This window comes from Lagopus leucura, unplaced genomic scaffold (assembly GCF_019238085.1).
Source record: "Lagopus leucura isolate 7727_CA_CO unplaced genomic scaffold, USGS_WTPT01 Super-Scaffold_100045, whole genome shotgun sequence".
NCBI lineage: Eukaryota > Metazoa > Chordata > Aves > Galliformes > Phasianidae > Lagopus > Lagopus leucura.
This window is the reverse complement of record NW_024962292.1, coordinates 1,627,089-1,653,161: the sequence shown is the minus strand read 5'-3', so window position 1 is coordinate 1,653,161 and position 26,073 is coordinate 1,627,089. Positions and strand designations below refer to the sequence as shown.

The following is a 26,073-nucleotide window of genomic DNA, read 5'->3' as shown; positions in this document are numbered from 1 at the left end:
GGCCCTGCAAATAAACCTGGCAAGGGTCTCTCCATAGCACATGAAAAACAGCAGTGAGTAAAACCAAAGGGCTGAATTCTCTCCATATTTGCTTGCATGTCGTATCCAGGATTAGTCGATGGCTTCAGTTCAGGAATTCTGCGTTTATACTAAAGTTGGCTGGAGGAACTGAGGCTGGTCTCTTTTCCTTAAGTCACAGCCAAATTCCTGCTATGGCTTTTAGTAGCAGGGCTGTTTTCAGTCACTTACACGACAATAATCTTACCCCTGAAGCCTGGCTGATAAACTATTTTGGATAGAGGCGCAGTGTCTCTGCCCACCAGGACAGCCCACTCAGCAGCAGCACAGGTCAGCTCCTTTGTGGAAGGGCTGTGTCCGATGCAAGGTTTTAAAAGTCTTCATCTTTCCACAGACTGCACAGGTCCTTGGGACTTTAATCCAGCAAACTCAGCCCACCCAGTCCCAGGCCATTTACACACAGTCCATCGTACAGCTGGATCTGACTCGAGCAAGCTCCTGTGTTTGTTGCCTTACATAACCGCTTGGTCTGCTGTGTTCTGCCAGTTCTTACATAATTTCTTCTCTTTTTTTTCCCCCCAATTGATTTTAATTCACTTGATATTTTTTTCCCTCCCCAACCCCCTTCTCGAGGTGTCAGCTGAAGGGAATCAAAAGTGAGGAAATGTAGCCGATCAATTCAGCTCTTACATTTTCCTCTTAACAGCACTTTGTAAAAGCAGAAGAGATAAAGGTATTCTACTGGCTCCTCTTCCTAGAGAAAAAAAAAATAATAATAATGCAGCTGCCTTTAATCTCCTTCCAGATCATTTAAAGCAGCTATTTAATTGTCTTCTCCCTGCTTCCCCCTTCTTCCCCTTAAAGGCTTTTTCTATCATCTCCACGCAGCATCTGCAGGAGATGTGCAGATGGCATTTGTGCTTCCTGTGTCCTGCCCAGCACACCTGATGGCTGCATCTAAGGTCAGGGGCTCTGGGCACCACTGGTGTCACCATCCCATTTCTCAGCTGTGAAAGGGGTGGATGCCATTGTCAGGAGAGGACAGCAGCTGAGCAAGTGTCTGGAGAGGTTGGGAGCATGGTGGGACCCTGCGCTGATGAGGTCTGAGCGCTGTGGCGATTGAGCACTAAAACAGGCATTGTTAGATGCCAACACAACAAGCCCTGGTCCTAACATCCCTTCCTTCATTGCAGAAAGCAGGTGAAGCTCTGTTATTACACTCCCAATCTGCCTGGTCTTTCTCCAGCATGAAGCACTCACGCCATGTGAAGCTGGAGGTGCTTCCAACGCCTGCACTCCCTTATCTCCATTCCCCACATCCCTCTCATCGTTCAGACTGGTGTGGCAGAGAAAAGCAGATTACAAGCTCTGAGCTTCCCCAGTCATTTTTCTACCTTCATATACACAAGAGCATCCTGTGGTCTCCTGCCTGGTGTGACCTTGGTTGCTGGTCCCTGTCTCCCTCCGCAAGGACACATCTGAGCAGAGAGTTTAACAAAGACCTGGCCTTCCCCAAGTAATGCATTTGGCAAATTCAGTAACATCAGCCCACATGCTTTGCCTCCTGTGGGTGCCATTTCTTCAATCTAATTTCAAAGCATCATAGGTGTGGGATTAAAAAAAAAAAAACAACTGACAATAAATCACTTGAGCTGATGAGTTATTCAAGAAATAAGTGCCAGGGTTGGTTTCGAATAAATAGGTGGTGGTGATGGAGTACCAGCCCTGTCTGGGAGGCAGAAATTTCTGAGCCACTGATTCATTCCCAGTGTTTCTCTGCATTCAAAGTGTCAGCTGTTGAGTTTCCTATGGGTGGGAGGGCAACAGCAGTGAGAAATGTTTGTATCCTGTGCTCAGTCCCTGTGAGTGCGCTGTGTGTATGCACTGGCCTCCTCCGTTCTGGGCCACCACAAACCTGTCCCTCCTGCTCCTAAGGGGCAGAGGATGCTATGAGGCAGGGCTGGACATGGCTGAGTTGTGTGCAGGCTCTGTTTGCTTCATCCCTCCTATGGCTTTGCCACTTCAACATTCATCAGTGCAATAAGTGTGCTGCTGGGCACGGCTCCATGGCAGCTCATCTCTACCAAAGAAATAAAATAACAGCGAGCAAAGTTCTTTTTAACTGAACTCTTGCTTGAGAAAGAAAGATAAGTTTCTCTGAGACTTTTAATTTCTCAGGGGCTGGAGATGACTGTCAGCTGAAGGCAGGCAGTGAGATTTTCTAGTTAAAATTTTTTAAAAATAACTTTTCACAAAGTCTTCCATATCTGAATGGGAGGGAAGAAAAGCATCTCTTCTATGCAAAGTGCTCACAAATGGAACCTAGAAGCATCTCTATATTATGAAGCTACAAATAGCGAAAAGCCCTTTGGATCTCAATAATTCAGGGCTGTCAGAGCAGCTGCTGGGCTGGGGCAGTGCCCTGTGGGCAGCAGTACCACCTGCCCGCCCTCACCCCATGCTCCTCACCCACAGTTTGCAGCCAGCCTGCATGTTTGTGTCTTACTGCACCCTGTGCTGTAAATCTCCCTTTATAAAGTTGTCTCTTTGCCAAGCAGATTTCTAAATATATAGAAGAGGAACAGGCAGCCTAGACAGAGCTGGGGATGTAATCTGATTTCAGCGACGTGTTCCCTTCTCTTTGCAAATACCCTCTGGTACTTCCTGCCAACTACTACTCCCTCTAGATAATAAAGAATAAATTTAAGGCCGCTGCTGTTATAGCCAACTTGTGCTTCTGAAGCAAACCTATTATCTTGCTCCTGGAGATTGGTCCCTCCTTCAGGGAGCTCTTCTATTGCAGAAGCTGCTTTGAAAAGAAGGAGATGAGGACTCTGAACTCTCTGTGGGCCTTCATTGCAGCCACTTGGAGCAACTCGATGACCACATTGCTTTCCTCCTAACCCCTCTCCTGCCCTGAGCAATGCTCACCTGCTGGGCTCACTTCTGCTGCTCGCCCTTCAACCATCTCACTGCCTTCCTCCTTCAGCCTTGATAATCAGGCTCTGCTCTCCCAACTCATCTTCTCCAAGCAGATCTCTGCAGCACAGAACTGCTGCACAGCAGCCGGGAGCGCTTTGACGCAGGGCGGCGTTGAGCTCAGCAGAGCCCTGGTTTTGATCAAGGCTTCAAGCAGCTAATTAATGGGGTTGTTGTGATGCCACATCCCAGCCATTGCAACACAATCAAAAGCAATGCAGGTCTGCAGAGCTGAATGATGCGGTCTCAGTTGGTGCTAGGGCTGTAGCACCATGCTCTCCCAGAGAATGAATTTTGTAAGCCCACAGGTATCTGAGTGTGCTCAATGCCAATTTAATATTAATTTGCTTTTCACTCCTCTTCTGTGTTGTTTTTTTTTTTTCCAAGGCTGTCTCATTAAAATGCAATGCACGCAGCCACCGCGAAAGTTTAGCTAGTTGTTTGCATCATTCAATTGATTCCTTCTTGCATTTTATCCTCAAGAGGACAATTTATTCATTTAATTTACTTGTTTCATTCGAAAGAGAAACTCACAGAAATGTCCCTCCCCGCAGCCCACATTTTGTTCCTTTCATCACTGTCAGTTACGGTCTTACGACATGTCACACTTCCTCATCCTCCAGTTCTGAGTGTGTGATAAAGCACTGCAGGAGGAATGGTTTGCACCAATGCAGAGATATCTGACTGCAGTCACCAACCCACAGTGCTGCCTGAAGAAGTGGAAGATCCCTTGAAAGGGGACAGAGTTTTCCAGGTGTGTTGTTGGGACCCAACAGTGCCGCCGTGCAAAAGGAGGTTCACGCATTGCCTCGTGGCCACATGAGGAAAGTCTACCATCAGAACATGGGGAAAGCAGAGGGCCTGAAGGTGGTGTTTCTGTAGCAGGTTGGTCAGCAGTAAGCTTACATGCTCTGAAAGCTGCTCAGGGGTTTAGGGATGGATTAGCAGCAGCAGCCATGAGGGCACCAGGACATGGCACAGCACGGTGCTGATGTCTGCCCTGACCCCAGAGCTCTGCAGGGAGCATCTCTGTGTCCCATGTCTGAATCCCACACACTGCTGCTCAAATTCTACTCTGGGCCTCAGCCCTCGCACTTGGCTCTGCTGGGCTGACACTGCATTGCCTATGAAGGGGTTAAGAGTCCCCAGAATGAGTTTTGCAGAGCACTGAGAGCAGAACTTGCTGCTGCCATTTCCTCCAGGACTGAATCTGTGCTCTTTGTTGTAAACAGAGCTCACACAGGAGTCTGCATTCAGCAGTGGGACAGTATTTGACTTAACTGTGGACTTTAATTTATTTATAACTGCATATCCAGCAGTTGGTATCATATTTAATGCAAACAACATTCAAGTGAAATCCCCACTGAGAGGCACATTATGAAGATTAACAGCCTGGCTTTTCTGTTGCTCCGATTAATACAGTGCTGATTTGTGCCTGGTGCTTCATAGACGAGAGTTGAATGAGGGAACCTGAGCTTAAAGCTGCCATTCTGCAAAATCAGTGTCTGACACCCTGCACTCATCTCAACAGCTGGAGGAAAGGGCCCAGAGCATAAAGACCTCTGGGAAACACTGACATCCAGGAAAGGAGGAGAAAAATAGGGCTGGGACCTGCAAGGCACAGCACCAGAAAAGCAGGTGGGTAATGCACAGAGTTGCAGTGGGGGAATGTTAGGTTTTGTAGCCCTCACCCACAGGACAGCCTGGCAGCCTCACCTCCCCAGTTGCCCCCAGAAAGGTAAAGGTGAACCCCACAGCATGCCATCTGCATGGGTTGTATTTCTTTTAATTGCACAGACTGTTTCCATTTTAAACAAGCTGTCAGGAAAATTAATTTCGCCAAGCTTAAGATGACATTGAACATGTTCTCATGCCCTGCAATTATCTGGAGCTGTTTTATTCCTTTATGTATTCATGTGATGAATTTGTCAGGTGTAACGCTGTAGGCTTTTTAGGAACTTTATTAATAGGTTTTTGTCTGCTCTTCTGTCTGAGTCCTTATGTCTCCTTTTCCCTCTTTGCAATCAGATTATCCTGCTCCCAAATTCTTGTCCCATTCTCCTGTGCACAAAGGAGAAATGTGGCCAAACCTCTGAGAGCTGCCAGGACAGGGATCTGTTCTGCTTTGCTCTTTGCTGTGGATGACACTCGTGCTCCAGCTCTGCAGAGAAGCTGCTGTGGGCTCCACGGTGGTGAATAATGCAAAGGGGCTCTTGAGGGTGTTGGCTCTGGTCTCAGCATCTCTTCCAGCGAAGAAGGTCTACCCTTGTCACTGCCTGTGTGCTCTGTGCTGCTCTGGAATGGGTTGGAAAGATGTCTTCCTCAGGGGATGTCTGTCTCACAAGGAGACCATGCAGGAAGTCTTCTATTTCCATCAGTTCTTCTCTTCCCTTCTTCCTTCCTCCCCTTTTACCAGTGGAGACTTCTCAGGAAGGGTCACTCACATTCAGGGATGTTGCAGCAGGAAAAAAGCTGCCTTCTGCCTTCATTACTCCGAAACAATTCTGGTTGAGAAAGGGAAAATTACTAGGCACACTCTAGAGGTTTTCTCTCATCCTATATTGCTGTGTTAAATTCCATTCCACAAGCATTAGCCAGGCAAAAAAATTCCTTTGGGGCTCTCAGCCCTTGTGTTGCAGAGGTCTGCTGCTGCTGTTACACAGTGTTATGGGGTGGGACAGCAGCAGCCTTCACTGTGGGGCAGGTGGCAGCATCTGGATGGGACAGCCCTGTTTTGCCATGCATGGGGAAAACCCCGAGCAGTTGGAGGGGGGGCAGTTTGCTTTAAGGACACACAAATCAATCTGGAGAGATGATTTCGCCTCGTAACCTGTGGGTACTGTGGATAAAGCATTGAAGCCCAGCTGCAGATTTGCCAGACACTAATTCCTTTTCAGCTGTGGATTGTCTTTGCTCTCTGGGAGGCTGATCTGCAGCCCTACACCTTGCAGTGAAGGCATATCTTGGTGCAGCAAGGTGTGCCTCTCTATTTCCCTCCTAGAAGTCTCTCCCTGAGTGTCACGCAGGAGCTCTTTGAGGCTCTGCTGTGAGCACCATGGGGTGTATGTCTCCCTTTTCAGTGCAGGAGACTTGGTCTAGATGACAGTTAAAGGTTCCTTCCAACTTAACCAATTCTATGATTCCGAGCCCAACCTTTAGCCAACTATTGCAGAATGATCTAGGGAAACTCACCCTGATGTGGTGCAGGGTGAGGATGCAAGGCTTTGCAAGCACATTTGGCTACATCACACAGAGCCACGACTCTACCTGCCAGTCCTTGCTCTGCAGATGCAGCATCTCAGCTGCATCTGAAAGCACTCAGGTGGAGAATGGGTTCTGCTTGGCTGCCTCCACTTATCAACAACACGGGGCTGGTATGGTGGCCAGGCAAAGCTGGGTGTCTGCATGAGCCCACTGCTTCCACCATTGACCCCAGATGGACCCAGTGTTGCACCACTTCACCTGCTGACACAAATCAAGGAGCTGCACCTCAGGGAGATGGGGAGGAAATCCTTTTGCAGGGAGAAAGCCTCCTGGAAACTACTGGCAGCAAACATCAAACCTTGGAAAGTGACTCTGCAGCCCAGGGCAGGAGTTGCTTCAATGGAGTTTTCATGCCTCACTCAGTGAAGTTTTGTTGGAAAGAAGTGGTCCGTAGCAAACAGGCTTTCGTGTCCAGTCACAAAAAAAGGGATTGTAAAGACTGCTGAAGAAAGCAGAGAAATTAGCCAGGGGAAGAAGAAAATATGCATGGTGTTGTCATTAGCAATTCTAACTGTAGATTGTCACAAACCTGGCTCCAGCATAGACTTAGAGATGGGAAAGAGGGAGACTCACCCGTAAAACAGAACATTGCTCCAGGATGTAACCACCAAACATTGCCAGTTTCTCCTGCTTACAGCATTCAGCAGAACTGGTGTTGTTCAGGCCGACCCCCCTTCCTCCAGCCCCCCCCCCCCCCAACCTCTTCCAGCTGCTGGCCAAAGTCTTGTGTTTAAATTGCCTGGAGTTGAAGGAGACAAGTTTGCCTGGAGCACCAGCATCAATCCTGTGGCAAAGACGGACTGATAAAATAAACAGAGATTTCCCTGGCTTTAGAGCTGTTTAGATAACTTTGAAATGCTTATTATTCAAATAAACGAATCGCACAGACTTTTCCCTTATTTTTCTCTCAAGGAGTCGGTGAATTTCCTTTTTCAGAGCAAAACGTTTTTGCTTTTTTTTGGTCACGACTGAAGGAGCAGCACTGTAACCAAGCCCTTCACAGTGACACATTTTGTGTTGGCAGAGTGCTGTATCCCCAGAGCATTGAACAGCCCACACTGTGCCTCCCCAGAACCTGTGCGTGCAGCTGGAGCAGCCCTGGGGAAAGCAACTGCAAGGAGCTGGGCCCTGCAGCACACAACTCTGTGCCTTGCAGTGATTTCAGGTGCAAGTTAGCATCAGGGCTAACAGACAGCATTATCTTTCTTTTTTTTTCTCCATTTTAATGCAAGGCAGGTGATGCAGCAGGAAGGCAGGAGCGTGGATCCCTGCCCAGAGGGATCTGCTTGCTGCACTGCTAGGAAAGTTGTTTCCCAAAGGAGTTGTTCCTGGGTTTATATCACTGTAAGTGAGAAGAGACACAGAGCAGTGCATAAAGTGCCCTGGAAACTGCTGCTCAGCTCTCCCTTTAGAGCCTCATCCACCCAAGTAATTACACGTGGCTCAGGAACCTCAGGCTGCCAAAACAATGTCACTGTCCTCTAACTTTTCTGTGTTCATTTACTTAAAGCATTAGTGGTCAGGCACTGGCACAGCTGCCTGGGGAGGTGGTGAGGTCAGCCTCCCTTGGGGTGTTCAGGAATCATAGACATGTGGCACTGAAGGATGTGAGCAGTGGGCATGTGGGCATGTGGGCATGTGGGCAGTGGGCTGGGTTTGGACTTGGGGATCTTAGAGCTCTTTTCCAGCCTTAATGAATCTGTGATTCTATGTCAATTTGCATTTTAAATAAAGGGATAGGGACAGAGCAACTGATTGGTAACTGGTTCACTGCATGGGTGAAGGTAAGCATGACTCACCATGTCACGCTCGTGCTTTCTTTTTCCTTATGCATCTCTGGCATTAAACTGAAGATAAAGGGGAGAAAAAGCCTGGGTGTGGATGACACCTAATTGGTTTCCTCCATTGGGTCTCCCAGAGGGATGGTGATGTGCCCTGGGCATTTTGAGGAATGAGGAAAATTTCATCCCCAAATAGCACGCTGCTTTGGAACTCAGTGGCAAGTTGAGCACATGAAATGGGAGTGGTGGTGCAATGGGGAGCGTGGCTGGGTTTGAGGGGGAAAGGAGCTGCAAGCTGATGGTCCCAAACCTGCCCTGCTCCAGGTGTTTCCCCAGCCCTGAAGCATGTGCTTTGCAGGGGATTGTTGCAGGGTATTTTTAGCATGATTCAGTTTAGTGCAGGTTGCAGAGAAATAGAGCATCAGTATGTGGAAGAGCTGTCATTCCACTTCCAGTCTAGCAGGAGTAACACATTGACTTATTTATGAGAGCAGTCAGCTCCCTTCTCCCTGTGCCTAAAAATCTGCTTTACCACTCCCAGCACAGAACAATAATTTTACTGTCAACATTTTTGCCTTCATAATAAAACCTTAAATCAGGCTAAGCAGGATTTGAGGGAAGTGGACATGTTCCCAGTTTATTACATTTTTCACTCTTTCCAAAATATTCCACTCTTTCACTGTCTAAACCATCGGGCAGCAAATCACTGTGCTGGCCAAAAGGGGGATTGGAAATTATTTTTCAAAGCATGAAGGCTGCTGGATAAACCAGTGGCTGTGACAGTTCCCAGTGGCTACACAAGCCTTTGGGTGTTCACACAACCTGATGTGGATGTTGCTCTATCTTTCATCTCAGAAGGAGGGCTGGCAGGAGGACAGCATCCCCCCTTCCTTTCCATCCCCCTTAGCTGCACTTCCTTGCAAGAGGAGAGGAGCCTGAGTGCACAGCAAACATCAAGCTGTTCATTAAATCTCAAAAGACAGCATCCCCATGCTTTGTGCCCAGTAGGAGAGGCTTAATCTGTTAGCTGGAAAATGCCCACGTTGAGAATGACTAATCTTGTACCTGGAGAATGAAGGTATTTAATGCTCCCTGCAGCAGAAGAGCAGGTGGATGCCTCTCAGTGGCATACCACATAGAAAGAAGACATGAAGAGCTGCAAGGAAGCCAATGTAGACAGTCACGAAAGCTTTCAACACCACCTGCAATGTCCAATGCTGTTCTGAATTCTGATGTGAATTTTTCTGCCTGAAGTGAAGATTTAAGGATTTGTGATTATGGGGATGTCAGGTTGATCTCATGGATTAGATTTTGGTGGTGCATCAAACAATGTCTGCCACAAGTATGAGCAGTCCTGAATGAGTTACTCAGGGTAGTGCAGATGAGGCTGATGACCAGCAAGAAGGGCTTGGTCAGAACAACGGAGATCCTAAGCTGAAATGTCCTCGTGCTTCATTGCTGTCATTATTTTTGTGGAAAATGCCAGTTCTTATTAAACAATTGTCAGTCATAATTGTCTCCAAATCTGTCATTACCAAGGAGTCAGCTGTCAATTGCAAAGATGTGCTTCTGGAACTGTCTTTGCCTAATTCCAATGAGATGATCCAGCAGAGCATTGCTGCAGAAGACAGAAATCATTCTGGGGTGAAGTGAGGGTAGAACAGCTCCGTCCCAATGCTCCCCAGATGCTGCTCTGGTGTCTTGGGGCTGCAGCAGCACAGCCCAATCCTCAGTACTGCTCTTGCTCATTCCTTAGTGCTTATCATAGGAAAGCTGGGTTCAAAGGCTGCAGAGATGCATCTGCTGCCATTAGACAGAGCCACGACTTCTCCTCCATCCTCTCTTTTCCATTGGAGATGTTCCTTCTCCACTCGGCAGAACAACAGGGTTTGTGGTTTCATAGTGAAATAGTTCACTTCCAAAGCAAAAAATGTGCTTGGGCCAAAATGAGAAAAAAAGAGGTGAGGAATTTATCAGGGATGAGATAAACAAAGCAGTTTGGGGTTGACCTACAGCACTCTGTGAACCTTTATTCACAGCACTGAGTTTGAGTTGAGATGAAACACTTTGTTTCCCTTTCTGCTTACAACCACCTTCTTTCATAGCTCAGGACAACTCTGAAATAAGACAGAAGGTTGACAAGGTTTTTTAATTTAAGATGTTGAGAAGAAATATGTTAGCATTTCCAAAAACAAATTTGTGTTTAAAAGCAGTGGCCCAGTTCACTATTTCCCCCATTTTCTTGATCCATTCATTGCCTTACAACAGTGTGCAATATACCTTTAAATGCACAAAGCTTTTAAATTACACAAACAGATCTTTCTGGTTATGTTTTTTGCACAGCTTTTACAGTCTCACTGTACTGAGTCAAAGCATTTCTGGTCTGGCTTCATCTGACACTGTGCCAGGTTCCACTTCTTTGAAGCATTTCAATTAGTGCATAATAGATAAGTAAACAAAGGCGTAAATTGTCCCCTAGAAGTTAGGTGCTGTCTTCCTGGCATTCTCTCCTGATGCATTTTGTTTCAAGTATCTCTCCTCTGCATGCCCATGTTTTCCCTTGCCTGTGCCAGGTGTACACCAGGGAGAGTATTTAATAAGCTTTATAATAGGCTCTAAAGATAATAAACCAAATAGCAATCAAATAGTGGTACCTCTCCTATTTTACATTCTTTTGTTGTTGTTCCAGGGTTGTGCAGGGACTCTGCACCACTGAACACCAGAAATCCCCTTTTCCATCAGTGTGATCCCTGCCTCAGCAGCAGCTGTGCAGCAGAGCAGAACTTGGCACACTTCACAACCAGCTCCAGACAGGTCCCCTCCTGTGAAATGCTTTGACACACCATTTGGGTGGCATAACGGTGTCATTAGGGCTACGCTTTTCCAAATTAAGCAGTGCAGGAAATAGAAGTTCAGATGAATGAAGGCTGTAAGTACAGGAAAGAGATGGCAGCGTGCTTGGGACTGGGGATGGAAACAAATTCAACAAATAAAAAAAAATCTAATTCAAAAAAATACTATTAAATAGAGCTGATTAGAGAGAAATTAAGGTAGCCAACAGCCAACACAGTGAGATGCAGGTAATCAAGGAAGGCGGCAACAGAAGGCAGAAACATGCCTTGGTGGGGAGCTGAGCAGGTGACCAGCTGTAGTGCCTTCTCTGTGCAAGCAAAGAGGAAGCAGCGTGCCTGAAAAACCTCCAAAGAAAAACATTTGCAGCTGGGATAAAGTAATGCTCAGCAAATTCCCTGGGCTGCCTGACGTCTGGCTCTGCTTTGGCAATTGTCCTCCTTGCTGGCGATCACTCACATGTTGATTGTAAACAACTCCCAGCAGGGAGTTGAGTCTTGCAAACGTTTACTTTCTGTCTTAAAATCAAGTAATGCTTCCCTGAGCTGGAAATTTGATATAAGCCAAACAGAAAGGATGACTCATAGGAGGGTTTCCCATTGCCACAAGTCTTACCTGCAGAGCTTTATCATTGCCAGCTCTATCTGAGCGCATCAAATGATAAGGATGTGACATTCACATCTTTGGTTACACCTTTTTTTGAAGCCATGTAGACAGGAGAGTACCAGAAGGGCAGTGTACTTTCACCCTTGTTCCTTTGCTTATGATACCCTTGGCTGAACCTTGCTTGGCTGTTGCACTACAGCTCATTACTCCATGAGATCAGACTTTGGTGTGCAACAAGCATCTGCCTTCATCCTTGCATGCTCTGCTCCAACATCCCTGCTCCTCCATCAGCAACTTCAGTGCCAGTGGAAAAATCAAAGGACACAGATGTGTAATTCCCATAGCTTGGTTTCAGAGTGCATAACATAAGACAAGTAGAAGAGTCACTCTTTCAAGCTTCCAAGAATTCATTTAAACAACAGATGTTGTTAGCAGGCCAATTTCTCGCTGCCTTGGTGAAGCAGCATGCTTCTTTTCCCAAAGTCTATATACTGCTTTATTCATTTATAACATCCATGTATTCAGTCTGCTAGTCTGGCATTTCAGCTCCCCTGTGCATATTTTTATTACCTTTAGTCAAAGCAATATTACATGGGAGCTAGAGTGAAGAATGGGAAGTCAGATTTCTCAGGTCAATTTAAGGCTTTATTTTAAAATACACTTTGCTACAAAACAGAGAGATCCATTGTGAAAACACTTATGAAGAAGTAGTTTCAATTAGATCTCACTGTTTTCTGCCTCAGTTTATTAACTTGAAAAACAGGAATAATAAAATCTTCCTTGTACCCAGAAGGGAATGGACAGTTTTGCTTAGTGAACAGGATAATGGTTTTGTCCATAAAAGTGCTGAATAAATTCAAGTTCCTTCCACCATTTCAGCACTATATGTGCTACTCTATTCTGTCCATGAAGATTCATCTCAGTACCCGAACACTGAGAGTTAATGAGAATTCTCTGCACTTAAAGGATAAATGAAAGTATCGCAATTACCAAACCGTCTTCCATTAGATGGAATTATTTATGAGAACTTGTCACTTAAAAGACTCTCAGTTTTTACTGAATCAGAAATCAAGAGGCTTAAGGCTGCTGTCATTTTTATTTTTTTTTTTCCCTACCAGTTTGACACAGGAGCATCTCTTTCTATATTGCAATGAATTGTTTGAGAGAACAGAGTATGAGATTTCTTCTTTATCCACTGCTGCTCAAGTGAAGCCTCTCAAATCAGCTCAGAGCTGTGGAGATTGATCCTCACGTGTTCTGGTGCTCATCCTTACTGTGACCAACAAGAGGGTCCTTCATGGCAGGTGAACCTGGAAAGACTTAAATTTATTGCCCTGACATTGAATTTGGTGCCAGGTGCCGAGCACAAGGAGTTCAGTCCCACCAAATAATTACATTCCTCAGTATTTCTGAAACCCCAGATCTTCTATGCTCCTCCTCACACCCTCAAAACTTGAAGATGCAATTTCTTTTCAAAAGGAAGTGCTTCCATAATCCATTTTGAGGCAGGATTTTGAATGCAGAGCACAGCTAACTGAACAACAAGCAAGCAAACACAAACCTGGGCTAGGAGACTGTTCTTTTATTTCACCCAGAGCAGGCACCTCAGCTCCACACCAGGCCAGCAGTGTGAATGTGACTTGCTCGTTAACAGATCAGCATGCATCAGTCAGCATGGCCCCATTGTGCAAAGAGCTGATTCAGGAAAGGAAGGGATGCTACACCATGGGCCACTGGCAGCAGGAGGGTCTCACAGAGACCCTGGGGCAGGGGTGAGCTGGGGGTGGTCCATATGCAGCTGGCACAGGCCCTGTCACCTCCTACAGTGGTGGACGTGGCACTGGATTACGGCAGCACTGTCCAATAACTACTGAGTGTAAGAAGCTTTTTGCAAATAAACATAAGGAAAAGAGTCAAAGGGTGATTTCACCATCAAATCTTTGTCATGTGGTCTGTTACACAGCAATGTCAGACAGAAATGTGGTGTGTCAGCCTGCTTGCTGGCAGCAGAGCCAGGTGCTCCATTTCCCTGTGCTTGTTCTGAAACCAGTATCTAAGGAGTGAATTAAAAATTAGAAAAAAAATTAAGGACTAAACACTCAGTTGTTAGCTATGAATATTTATGACAATATTGGACTTGCAAATTTAAGGTAATTTAAATGTCAAAACCAGTGTAAAGTCTTACCTTTGGTGGATAAGTTAGAGAAAATTTATCTTGATTACAAATCATAACATAAGGAAATTAGCATCTTAGGGCAGCAGTGATAAACACTTCTGTGCTATCCCTTCATAAGCCATGTGCTTCACAAAGATGAGAGTTAATTTTAATAATAAAAAAAAATCACCCCTTAATTAAACAGTTAGGTAATTAACAGGGAAATCCTGGTTGCATTCATGACACTGTGATTATTCCATCTAGCTAAATCAACTCCTCTACTGCACAGGCTCTGCCTCCATAGCTGTTTGAGGAAGAAAGGTTTCTATTTGAGACTGAGTCTTCTCGTGACTGAGAAACTTACCTTAGGGATAAATGCAGTAGTGTTTGCAAGTAATTACTTATATTTAAAAAGGAAATTCTTTTAGTTAATGCATAGAAAGGACCAGCACAAGCTGTGTCCATGGTAGTGTCCCTGCAAGCAGGGGAAGTGGCTGCTGTCATCTTCTGCAGCCACGCTCCCTGAGCAGGATCAGGAGCTGCTGGGCATCTGCAGGGATTGCATTCCTGATTCCTGCACTGAAGAAGTCAGAGTGTCAGGAGCTGGTTTCTGCTCCAGTTCTAGGTCAGCATATTTTGCATCCCTCCATGGGCCTTCTTGGTTTTGAGAAAGGCAAATGTGAAAAACACTCCTACTGTTAGCAGGCTGCAAAATGCTATACAGGAGGCTGAGCTGCCACAGGAAAATGGAGATTTTTCTAACCCTACAATCAGAATCTGAATTTAAGGAAGAGACTTATAGCCAATCCCCAACACTGGCTACAGCCAGCTGCTTTGGGATAAGGTTCAAAGAAATTAAGAACAGCAAAGAAACCAACCCACTGGCAGAATATCTGCCTCCCACCACTCATCTGGTAGCTGGATTAAGCCTCAAAGCAGAGGTTACATAAAGTCTGTACGCAGGAATGGCTCCTCAGCAGCTGCACCAGAAACGAATCTGACATTTGCCCTATTAGTCTCATTTGCAGTCTTATCCTGTAGCATTTAGTTCCACGTGTTCATTTTGCACTTTAAATAGTATTTAAAGAAAAAAAAAAAATCAGTTCTGAGAAATGGATGTGCAACTGGGACTTGGCTTTGCTATGGTTTGCAGCAGAGTGCCATGACCTTCTTGGTACGTGGTGTTCTAGGATCATTTCCTGAAGAGCTGTGAGGATTTGAAGTTCTGGTGGCCTTGCAGATCCCCACTGAGGCTTGGCAACTGCAGTTCTGAAGCCAGCTAGGGCACACTGGGGTCTGACCTCCTCAGTACAGATGATTTTAATTTGCCAACAGAGACACTGGTACCAGCAAAGGAAAGCTCCTGTACCTGCTCTCCTCGCCAGACACGTTAGATTTGCAATTACTCTCCCTGCTCCCACCTTCCCTTGCTCCCCTCAAACCATCACATACTTTCATTCTCTACCCTGTCCATGCTTACCTCTGCAGTTTCTGAGGTAGCAGATCCCCTGAGATCCATGGAGCTGTAAGGTCTCCTACAGCTCCTCCATTTGCTTCATCTCCCCTACAAAATGGCAAAATATGCCCTATCCTTTCTCAGCATGAGGCATGTAATTCTATAGTGGGAAAAGCAGAACATGCAGTATTACTGTAGAAATATCAAGTCGGCCCCTTCTAAAGCAGCCTGTAAGCCTGTACATGAATAGTCACCCCATCTTTCTTAGGGAATTTCATGATTTCCAGCATTTCAAGACCTAAAGCAACAATTGCTACAGTAGCCCCATGCCCTCACTGCATCACAAGCATCTCTCCCAGCTAGATTTAATGCTCCTGGAGGAATTGGCTTGGGGTGGAGACATCCAAGATGACTAAATCCACCTGGGAACCTCTTGCAGCTGCTCTTTTCCATGAAATCCTTTCATTTGCAATGCTGAGCCAATGCTCCCCAATGATTTCTTGTTTCTGGCTATGGCTCCAGTTCCTGGCCAGGTCAGTCCTTGTGTCTGTCTTCATGGAGAGTAACCTCAGACCTCCGGTCATACAACCTGCTCACTCAATTGTAAATGCACAATTGTTCCCAGTTCTCAAAGTTCCCTTGGAAAATACAGCTCTGAGCATCTCTGCTTATCTTTCAGTTTTCATCCCTTTCTGTCTTTATCTGAGCTATCTGTATGTAATCTTTACCCACGCAAAGAAAAGAAAGGTGATACACACATTGTTAGAGAGTGAATGGGATTTTTCTCTCTCTCTGGACAGATTTCTTTTACTTCCTCCTCCAGCACTTCACATCCTCAGCTCTCCATCTCTCTCTTGCTGCAAATATCTTTAGCAATGGATGGACCCTGCAAATCTGCTGAGGAACAAGCAGTGCTGTAGGAAAAAAACAACAGCCATGTTCAGATCACACAAGCTGGACTGAGAATGCACCTGCAAATCATGCAGGTCATCAGAGAATGGGAAGCTGTCCAGGATGGAGGCTGCTGATCCCCATGCAGACAAGATCTCCTCTGCTGGGGTAGGAGGAAAGCAGCCAGGGCCAGCAGCCCCACTGAGTGAAGGAAACAAAGTCCTGGTTCCCTGCTTCCCCAGGAGCAGCTCCTGGATTTGAATGCTGTGACTGCATTGTGCACAAATTCCATGCTGGTCTGTTTGCTCAACAGAGGCCACTGTACATACTCTGGAAGAAAGACGCCTTATCTCAGCTGCTCCCAAACTAGCAGGAACAGACCTACAAAAAACTGACTGTAATATAACAACAAAATGACACATCTGGTCATTCAGACTGCCTGAGGAAGGCAGACTTGCCAATGGCAGAGTCGCTCCCAATTCACACTGTATTCCTGTTCTTCTTCTGTTGGCATTCAGCTTGTGATGTGGGGGAGGAAATGTAATTAATGGAGGACACTGTGTGGAAAAGGAAGACAAATCTGGTTATGTATTCTATTTAGGCTTTACCGAGAGCAAGAATGGGGAAAAGAAAGTATTTGGCCAGCAAGAAAGTGGTGTTCTGTGAAATTTAAATGCACTTTCCTCCTTCAAAAATAGAAACTGCAGAGAAATGACCGAAATTTTCTCAGGTCTAACAAGATCAAAAAAGCCCCGAGAGCTTCTTGAATAGTCCCATGATCACAAATCAGGGAATTAAGCCTACAGAAAAAAAAAAGTGCTGCTTGATTTGCCTTGGTCGTGCAGTTCAAGCATAGCAGAGGGAGATAATTTAGTCTTCTTCACGATACTACCTGGTCCACACTTTTTCCTCATCCAATCACCCTGATTAAGAGCTGCATAGCTGTGTCTCTCAGAGCAGCAGGGAGGTGCAGGAGAGCTGCACACACTCTGTGCTTCTTGACCTTGTTTAGTTTTGAGAGGTCAACCACATTTCCAAGGCAGCAGCACATCTTGAAGGAGAGACGGAGATCTCTCCATACCACTTCAAAGCCTAGTGAGAACAGGGATGAGTAGTGCCTCCTGGGAAGGACTGCCATGGAAATAGGGACTTCAAGAGGGTGTTAACAGCATTAATTCCCTCAAGAGAGAGCCCAGTGCTTTGCTGGATGTAATGATTCAAATCACAGCCTTTCCCAATCACTTTTTCCAACCCCACTCCAGAAAAGATTTAATTTCTTCAGTGCTGTGACCCAACCTTCTGGAAAGACCTCATGGCAAAGTCCTGCCGTTACAATAGTGCTAAAAACCCACACTGCCAAATGCCATCTCTATGACAAGGTCTGATTTTGTGTGGATCAGGCGTTGGTTTGTGCCCCATCTGCAGTTAATTTGTGTAAACTGGAAAAAATAAAGATAAATTATCTGTGCTGCCACATTTTAATATTGTAATTTGGGGAGGAACTGCCACATTTTCTTAGTAAACTGAGGAATGTTCCAAACTTCTAAAGTTCAGACCCCCAGAGAGATTGTTAGATTTTAATTGCTACCTTAATCAACATTTATTAGTGCTAACCAAAGCTCCTCGTGGATTTAAAATTCAACCCATTTGTCAACTACTAATTATTTTAAGTAGACAAGCTGTTATTTTACCAGCTATCTTAAATGCGACTTTTCAGCACACATGAAATATTACAAACAGCTTCAGAAATTTCGTTCATGAGACATAAATCAACAGACAAAGCATTCCTTGCCATGACCTCACTTGTCTCTCAGACATCTATAATATCTCTTACTCCCTTCTACCTTCATCTCACCTGGCAGAGATTGTAAAAGCAGTCTCAAGTCCCATGTGTTTCAGGAGGAGAATGATTTGTTCTTTCCATTTGATTCTAAATTAACTCTCCTTTGAATCCCTCTGTGGCCTGCGTGCCTCATGCATCAGGCTGAAGGATGTTGGCGTGGTTTATTGCAAAGCCTCTGCCTCAAATCTTTAGGATCATGTGGGGGCTGGAGATGATTTATTAATTGCCCCCCACTCTGAGCGTGTGCCTGCCTGTCACCTAGCTTCTTTCACCTTTGCCTGCATCCATTCACTGTGGGCTGCATCCCCGCTTCCCTACCTTGCCCCCAGCAGCAGAGTTGCCCCCCCTCCTTCACAGAGCGAGACCCCCCTGTTTAGTGATCACACCACGTGCTGGTGGCCACTGTGGGAGCAGAACAGTCCCATGTGTTTCCCTAGCATAATCCATCTGCCATACATTGCCATGGGAGTGTGGGAAGAGAGAAAGAAACCACCATTAGATTTAACTCTTCACTGATTTTACAGCTAGAAATCTTTGCCTCTTACATGTGCTACCATGCTCTGCCTTTTGCTTACTTCCAAAACTCTGGCAAGAACTTCCCAAGCTGGCCTGGTCCCTTTAATTGATTTAATATACACAGAGCTTAAAGCCATCCATTTTGATTATCGGAGCTGAAATGACTCAATATTACCAAATGACAGAACAAGAAAAGTTGGGGGATAATTGACTGTCGCCATGGTTTGATTATTTTTTGACATGCTCTCTGTGAGACAGTATCCAAGTATAATAGTCTCATTCATTACAATGACTATCCCAAGTGTGAACTGAAGAAGTGCAGAATAACAAGCAGACATTAGGGAAGCAAAGCTTGCAAAAACAGCTGCTGTGACTTATTTACATGGCGATACACCAGCAAGACATAGGCATAGTCTGCACCCTCATTAAGTCTGCAGCAGCTGTTCCTGCTCCTGTCCCAGCTGCAAGACCTACACTGCAGGAGCAGGAGCTTTGCATATACTGAGTGCTTACACTCATGGCATGAGAAAGAGGATGATTTTCTTGGTTTTGACAAGGACTTCATCAGACATCCCCAACAGGGAGCACCATGCTGGGGAGGCACTTCCCATGGATGAACATCCACCACGTGAGCACCACTGGTGGGCACTGTACTGTAGAAAAGTTATCCAAGAAGATGGACAGAAAATAACAGCAAAATCTGGATTACTGTGACTCAGATGTCAGAAGCATGAGGCACTACACGAGCATTTATTGAAATATTTAGAGGGCTGACAAGCAGCAAGGCTGGAGGAAAAGAGAGATATTGTGATAGGTGCTATAGGGCAATGTCCCTTTGGCGAAAGCAGGTAGGAACCCAAATACCAGCAGATAGCGAGATCCAAAATCCAAATGCACTGGTAAATTATTTAAAGCATATTTCCAACCTGTCATTTGAAGCTGAAGTATTACTTCCCCTTCAGTAGGATATAGCTGGTGAGGAGGGTGAGAGGGAAGCAGTAGCAGCGACCTGCACATTCAAAGGGAAAATCGTGAACATTATTCACTGAGCTTTTGTTCAACCAAAAATATTGCCCTAAATTGTGTAATGGGTAACTAGATCTGAGAAGCAAAGCCGAGGCCAGTAAGCATTCTGACAGCAGACAAATTGACTTTATTATTGTTGCAAGAAAACCGAGTAAATTTAATTAATTTACCTAGTAGCTCAGTGCACGCAATGGCAGGAAAATAAGAAGGCCTGAAAGAGGAAGAGAACAAGATCTGAATCTTTCAGGTTAATGATGGGGTGACAGAGGACTGACAGTGCTGCTCTTTCACTTCTTTCCTCCTCAGCATGATGAGGGAGGAGCAGCCATGCTGGGCCAAAACCTCGACATCTTACCTTCCACACATCCCTCAAGTCAGAGACAGTAATCTCTAGATTGAACGAGGCCGCAAACTTATCTTCATCGTCTTCATCAAGTGTCACCATAGGGAGGTCGTTTTGGTTGGTTGAGGGTTTGGGGGTTTTTTGGTATTTTTTTTTTTCCTTAAGAAATGTCCTTCAGTTTTACAGGGAGGTCAATGGTACAATAAGGCATTCTGCATCACACTCTGCAACCTTTAAAACCTTCCATATGTCCAGCTCTCCGGTGTGTTATTTTCAGGATTTCCCAAATTTCACAGCTTTTCTCTACCGCTGGGAGCCAGAACCACAAGAGCCATTCAGATCTGAGAGTGGTGTCCTAAAGATTAGGAGAGGAGGAAATTTTCTCTTATGAATGTTTACAGTGAAGATTTTCTGACATTTAGCAAGGTAATGGAGAGCTCTGAGGTCCCCAGGGGCTTTCATACTTGGATATTACCCTTGTGTACAATTAGGAATAATAAGCCTTGTATCAAACACTTGTGTGTGAATCATACTTCTCAGCTATTACTTATGATAAGTCTGAAAATACTTTAGGTCACAGGATTATTAACAATGCATAGAAATGAGGTTAAATGATCTTATCAGGTACCGAGTCAAGCTCAGGAATGCCACCATTACTCAGTGTTGTGACATCTTTGCCACCCCATCATAAGCAAGAGACACTTTTGAGTTGTTCTGCATCAGATGTTGTTCTTTATGAACAAGTGATTTCTCCATGGAGGGAGATTTATGAATGGAAAAGCTGGAGGAATGTTTTTGCCATGGAGATATGATGGATTTTTTGTCAGTATGCAATTTATTTCCATCTGTTCTGTATCTGATTAACTCCTGCAGAGTGTGTGATTAAGTTCACTTCTCAAGATCATTAGCTGCTCTGCATTCCTGTTACAGTTCATCAGTGCAGGACCTCACACAGGCTTGAAAATCTTACATGTTGATTATTTTTCATGTTCTGTTCCACGCTGACTGGTCATTCTCTTGTTGTTTCCATGGATCCAAGGAGAGAATGCATGTCACTTTACCTCTGCTCTGGAGCAAGCACAAGATGCTAACAATAACAGATTTTAGGTGGATTGAAGTGCAGCGTACACTGAAAACAGTGCATGCTATCACTGTTAGCCCTGTGGTAACACTCATTTTATTCTGATCAAAATATCTGCCCATACAAAACCCAATATTTCTTAACAGGAGCAAGCAGCCACAGCTCACACACAGGTCTTTTATATCACCCCTGGAGTAGTTTTACTTTTGTGGATAGAATAAGGCCAGTGAATGGATGTATCAGTAACTGAGGCTCATATGTCCTTGCCACACGATTAATTCAGTTTCATTGACATGAATGGGTGCAGAGCAGTAATGTCATGGGGACAAGACCCAGTCTGATGGCTTGGGAGCATCAGTCAGATTCATCTGACAGACTGTATTCAGGCTTGTGTGCTCTTTTTCTTCACCTAAGCAGCACTACCTGCAGCCTCCTATTTCCAGACCTTATCCAAAACAAGAAGAAAGCTGACTAGAAGAAAGAGACCCCTGCAGAGATCTAAAAAAGAGAAGTTTGGCCAATTTGAGCTCCTGCAGCTGATGCCAGCCGAGCTCAGCAAAACCCACTGAGTTATTTAATGAAAAGTGGATTGAGCAGGATGCGTCTGTATTTGAGGTTTTCCTCTGTTGTCTTTTCCCCTGAAGGATACATTTGAAGGCTTCCACATCTGTGGTCCAAAAAAGTGAACAGTAGAGCAGTTTGAGACAAGATTAGAGCAAATCACACAATCACACTATCACCTTGGGTAGGAGATGCTGAGTCCATACCCCTATGGCTGAATAGAAGTACAGAGCATAAGGTGTGACAATAACCAGAAGTTTCTGTGGCCATGTCTCGTCTTTGGCCATCTGCTATGGTGATGATAGGATATAATGTCCCACCACCCAGATCCACATCAGATTTTTATATGCTCAGTCTGGTCATGAGACAAGGGGGGTTCATTTTGCATGGCTGATGAAGCACCTGCAGGTGATGATGGTATCAGGGCTGTTTCACATTGCAGAAATACAAGGTGACAGGCAAGCTTGTGTGAGTTAAAAGAGAAATGTGCAAAGATCAAGCTCCTGCTTAAGTGCCCTGTTAGAGCTCCAGACCTACACAGCATTCAGCACCTAGCCCTACTCCTGTTTAACTACTGTTTGAGGTTCTGTGCCATGATACACTTACCTGGGATAAGAACCAGCAGTCCTGTGCTGCACTGCATGTACCTCAGTGTTAGCTACCTGCTTCAGCAGCTCTGGTTCCTTCCTTTGTTGTCTCAATTTCATACACTTTTAGGCTTCATCTTTAGTCTGCAGATTTAATTTAGATATTTATTGAATTAATGATCCAAGAGGAGAAAGACAGGAAATACTTTGTACTAAAATCTAATGCTAAATAGTATGCTCTGAACCAAGCCATGCTGAAATTACTGAAATGCCTCCAAACTTTTCAGTAGAGCTGAACTCCCTTTCTAGGCTGTTTTCCAGCTTTCACATTCCTTCTTGTCCCAGGTAGAGGCTATGAGAACAGTTGTTGCTCTCTGTCACCACTTACAGACACAGTCTCCCTTGCCCCATTGTATCCAAGGAATGGCACGGAGCTGCTCACTGCTAAACACTTGGCAAGGATGTTTGGAAAACTGTGCAGAGATAGGATTTAACTAGACAGGAACTTACTTACAACAGGAGAAAAAAATGGGATTATTCAATCAGATATGTCCTGTGAACATCAAACACAAGTGGCAAAGCCAAATGTTTCTTTTGGCATGCCAGCATCATGAACACCTCCCAGTCCAGCTTCGTATTCCACAGATTGCTGCACTCACAAATGGAGCAGTGCAATTATTAGTGCTGAAGTTATTCACTGAGTGGTTAAAAAATGCTAATTCCAGTCACCAAGTGAGAAAACTAGTGACTTTTCAACTCTATGTAGTCACATAGGATTGTTTGGCAGCCGAATGATGAAGGGTGTGCTTTTCTGATTGACATATGCTAACAGTACAGCCTCCACAGCCAGGAGGAGGAGAATTTACATTTCCATTAGAAATGAGGTGAACCAGAATGTATTAATTTGTTAAATCCCGGCGACGTTTAATTGATGTGCTCAAAAGCATGACACCCTGCATCTTCAGCTTCTCCATCGTCAGTGCCAGGAAACCAGAAAGGCAAATCTGAGATGCTTGCCAGCTCCTTCGGGACCATTTTCCTTGTGTGTCCTCAGGGTTCGAGAAGTCTCTGGGACAGCTGAAGATCTCTGCACTGAGAAATCCAGGCAGTGGGGGAGCATCTCAGCTCTCTGCCATGAAAAAGGAGTCATATACAACTGCTAATGCTGACCTAAATATCAGCTGCCCCTTTGTCTGCTCTGGAGTCAGGTCCATGCTGGTGGGAGCCCTGGTTCTGTTCCTTTGGACCCCTGGTTGCTGCCTGCATTTCAAGTTTTGTTTACTTTGTGTGACTTTAACAGTTAACAACACAAAGTCCAATTTTTGTTGAGCTGACCGGACAACTGACTGGACTGATAACTCCGTTTTTATCCTCCGAAAATTTATTTCCATAAATTTCCATTTGTCTTCTCATGAGCCCTTGGAGCCTCATCCTCAGAACTGTTCTGTCTTTGGAGTCCTTCAAAATGCTGCATGGTTGTAATGCTTCGTGCTCTGGGGGTCCTGGAGAAACACATCTGACTGATCCCAAGCAGAGCTGCTCAGTGCTGCTGGGAAGAAAGTCCATGGCTCTGTGCTGTGTGAGATGAAGGCTTTGTATGATTACTTCGTCCTGAGCAGTAATTCCATTGCAGAAATGCTTCCAGCCTGGTGCTTGAGTGGCTTTTAGGGCTGCTCTGGCTGCAGGAGAGTCAGCAACATGGAAGTGGCTCTGTGTTTCATTCATTCCTGCCAGTGGCAAACACTGTAGTATTGCATTATCTTTAAAAAATATGTATATATGTAAGTTTTAATGGAGAGGATAAACAGCATGAACTCTTGGTGGCAGCTGAGATGAGGCCATAGCATTCTGCTTTTACATTCAAACAACCTGAATACAACGGTTTGGATGTGGTATTGCACAAGCTGTCATTTCTGTGGTAAGCCAGCATACAGCCTAAGACTATTAGATCAAAAATGAAGCTGGATACTGTCTAAATCCTCCTTCCCAGGGCTGTAAAGGTACGCAAGAAGCCAAAGGAATTAACAGTCATAGGTGTTCACTGGCAGCTACAGTTCCACTGATAATGAAGAGTGTCAGCACTAATGACAATCTCATTAAACACCCATACAAGTCATTCTGATCCTGAACACTGTTCAGTATATAGTCCAGGGATTCCAGACCAGCTCCTGCCAATGCAGAAAGGAAACTTCTGCTGGCTTCAAAGTGCTGTTGGAGGCACACCAGCAGCACTGCCATGCCCCGTGCACAGCCCAGTGAGAGCCAGGGACAGCACCGAGCACAAGGGCTGTGCTGGGAGAGATCTGCTTCTCTGGCTCTTTTTGTCTTCGAGTGTTTGTATTTGAAAATGATTTTTTTCCACAAATTAAAACTCTCCATCCCTTTGAATTTTGTTAAGTACAGAAGGGCTTCGGTGCAAATCAAGACCAGATAGAAATCTTTTAATGGAGCCTTTCATAGAATGTATGCAATTTTTACACTTCTGCCATAGCAATTCATAATGCTATTCCTGACAGTTTCTCAAGCTCTTTAAAATCTTCACGGTACTGGGAATGAATCAAAACCTTAAAGAAAGCTCAGAACAGACTTTTTGGTTTCTGTGTGATTCTATTAGGCAAGACTAATTTTTAGCTTGGGCAAAGCTATTGAGTGAAATTCAATAAACCCTGAATCTTTGGTGGCAGAGTGAAGTGCTTCATTTTGCTCATTTGCAAATGCTGCTCAGTGGTGGTAGAGGATATTCAGCAGCTAAAGCAGCACAAACAGCCATGTGGGACTGTAGGGCTGCAGGACCTGTAAGCCTGAGGAAGGCTTTTCACCCTGTGTGTGCCAGCTCAGCACAACTGCATTGTGAAGGTTGAATAAAGCAGATTCTTTACAAGCACAGATTGCTCCCACTGTGAAAAACTTATTTTGTGCTGGCTGTGAACGTGCTGCCTACCACTTAAGGATCTATCTTAACATCTTGATAGAAGATAACTCTTCTTTGTATGCAGGATGCTGTGCGATGTGCTATCTTTTAGGAGACAAGGGGAGCTTGGAAAAGTATATATTTAACAACAGAGACCATTAGTAGCTTGCAATGGGGAAGTATATCTAGGAATTTCCTCCGGAAATTGTCCATGGTGTAGCTCCATTATTATTACAAGAATAAACTGAAAGTCAATGCTCTCACAACATGGACTGCTGGAGATGAAACCCAGCTGGTACTTTTGCTAAGTGCATCGAGCTCTGGAGTTGTACAGAGACTTGATCTAAAAAAGAGAACTGGCAAGAACAGCGCTGCCTGTCTTCACCAAAAGAGGAGTTACATCTTGCTTAAATTTATGAACATGGAGACTTAACTGTTTCTGATTGTCAGTGCACCTGTTCCCCTTACACTTATGTTCTTAGTTCTTTGTTTTATGCATCCCGTGTTACATTACGGGGGTCTGGGGATTTTTTCCTCATTTTTCCATTTACATTTGTATTTCTGAATTTTTCTGGAGCAAAGAGAACATATATCTGAACCAGATACTGGGGGTAGAACAGAAACCTGGACAGTGCGGTGATCTTGCTGTGTTGGAGAAGGGATTTCTCTAGATTTCTCCCCCAAGCAGATGAAGCACTCATTGGTCAATGAGGTTTCCTGCAGAAGAACGTGGATTTGGCTCAGAGTGTGGGGTCACTTCTGTATTTTAAGGCACTGATCTGCAAGAGGTGTGTCTGTCTGGGCGAAAAAAGTTAGTATGCCTTACAACCCTAGCACAGGTCCCCATTGCTTTTTGGTTTTTATCCTTCCGTTGATGTGGCTGTTCTATTGCTTTTAATAAAATTGCTTCCTCAGTGGTTTGTAGCACGCGGTTCGATTCTTGTTAAAGTTCTGAAATTTTAAAACTTCCAGGCTTTTAGGGACTTCTGCTCTTTCACCCACTGATGTCAGTGATGTGATCAGCCTCCTCCCCAGCAGCGAGGATGAGTCTCAGGAACACACAGCTCATTTTCTTCCCAGGCTGCGTTGCTAAACTGAGCTCCAGCGAGTTTCGAGGCAGAGACGGAGGCCCTCACGAAGGCTTTCTGCTTTTAGTTGACACGAACAGTGACTTACACTTGATTCAATCACTGCTTGATTTGATC

The 26,073-nt window shown here is 44.9% G+C and overlaps 1 protein-coding gene across 1 annotated transcript in view; it reads left to right on the top strand.

Annotated features, from left to right (window-relative positions):
* NTSR1 (neurotensin receptor 1) overlaps positions 1-26,073 on the top strand; it is a 44,756-nt gene that overhangs the window by 4,735 nt on the left and 13,948 nt on the right. The gene's annotated exons all lie outside the window — the stretch shown is intronic.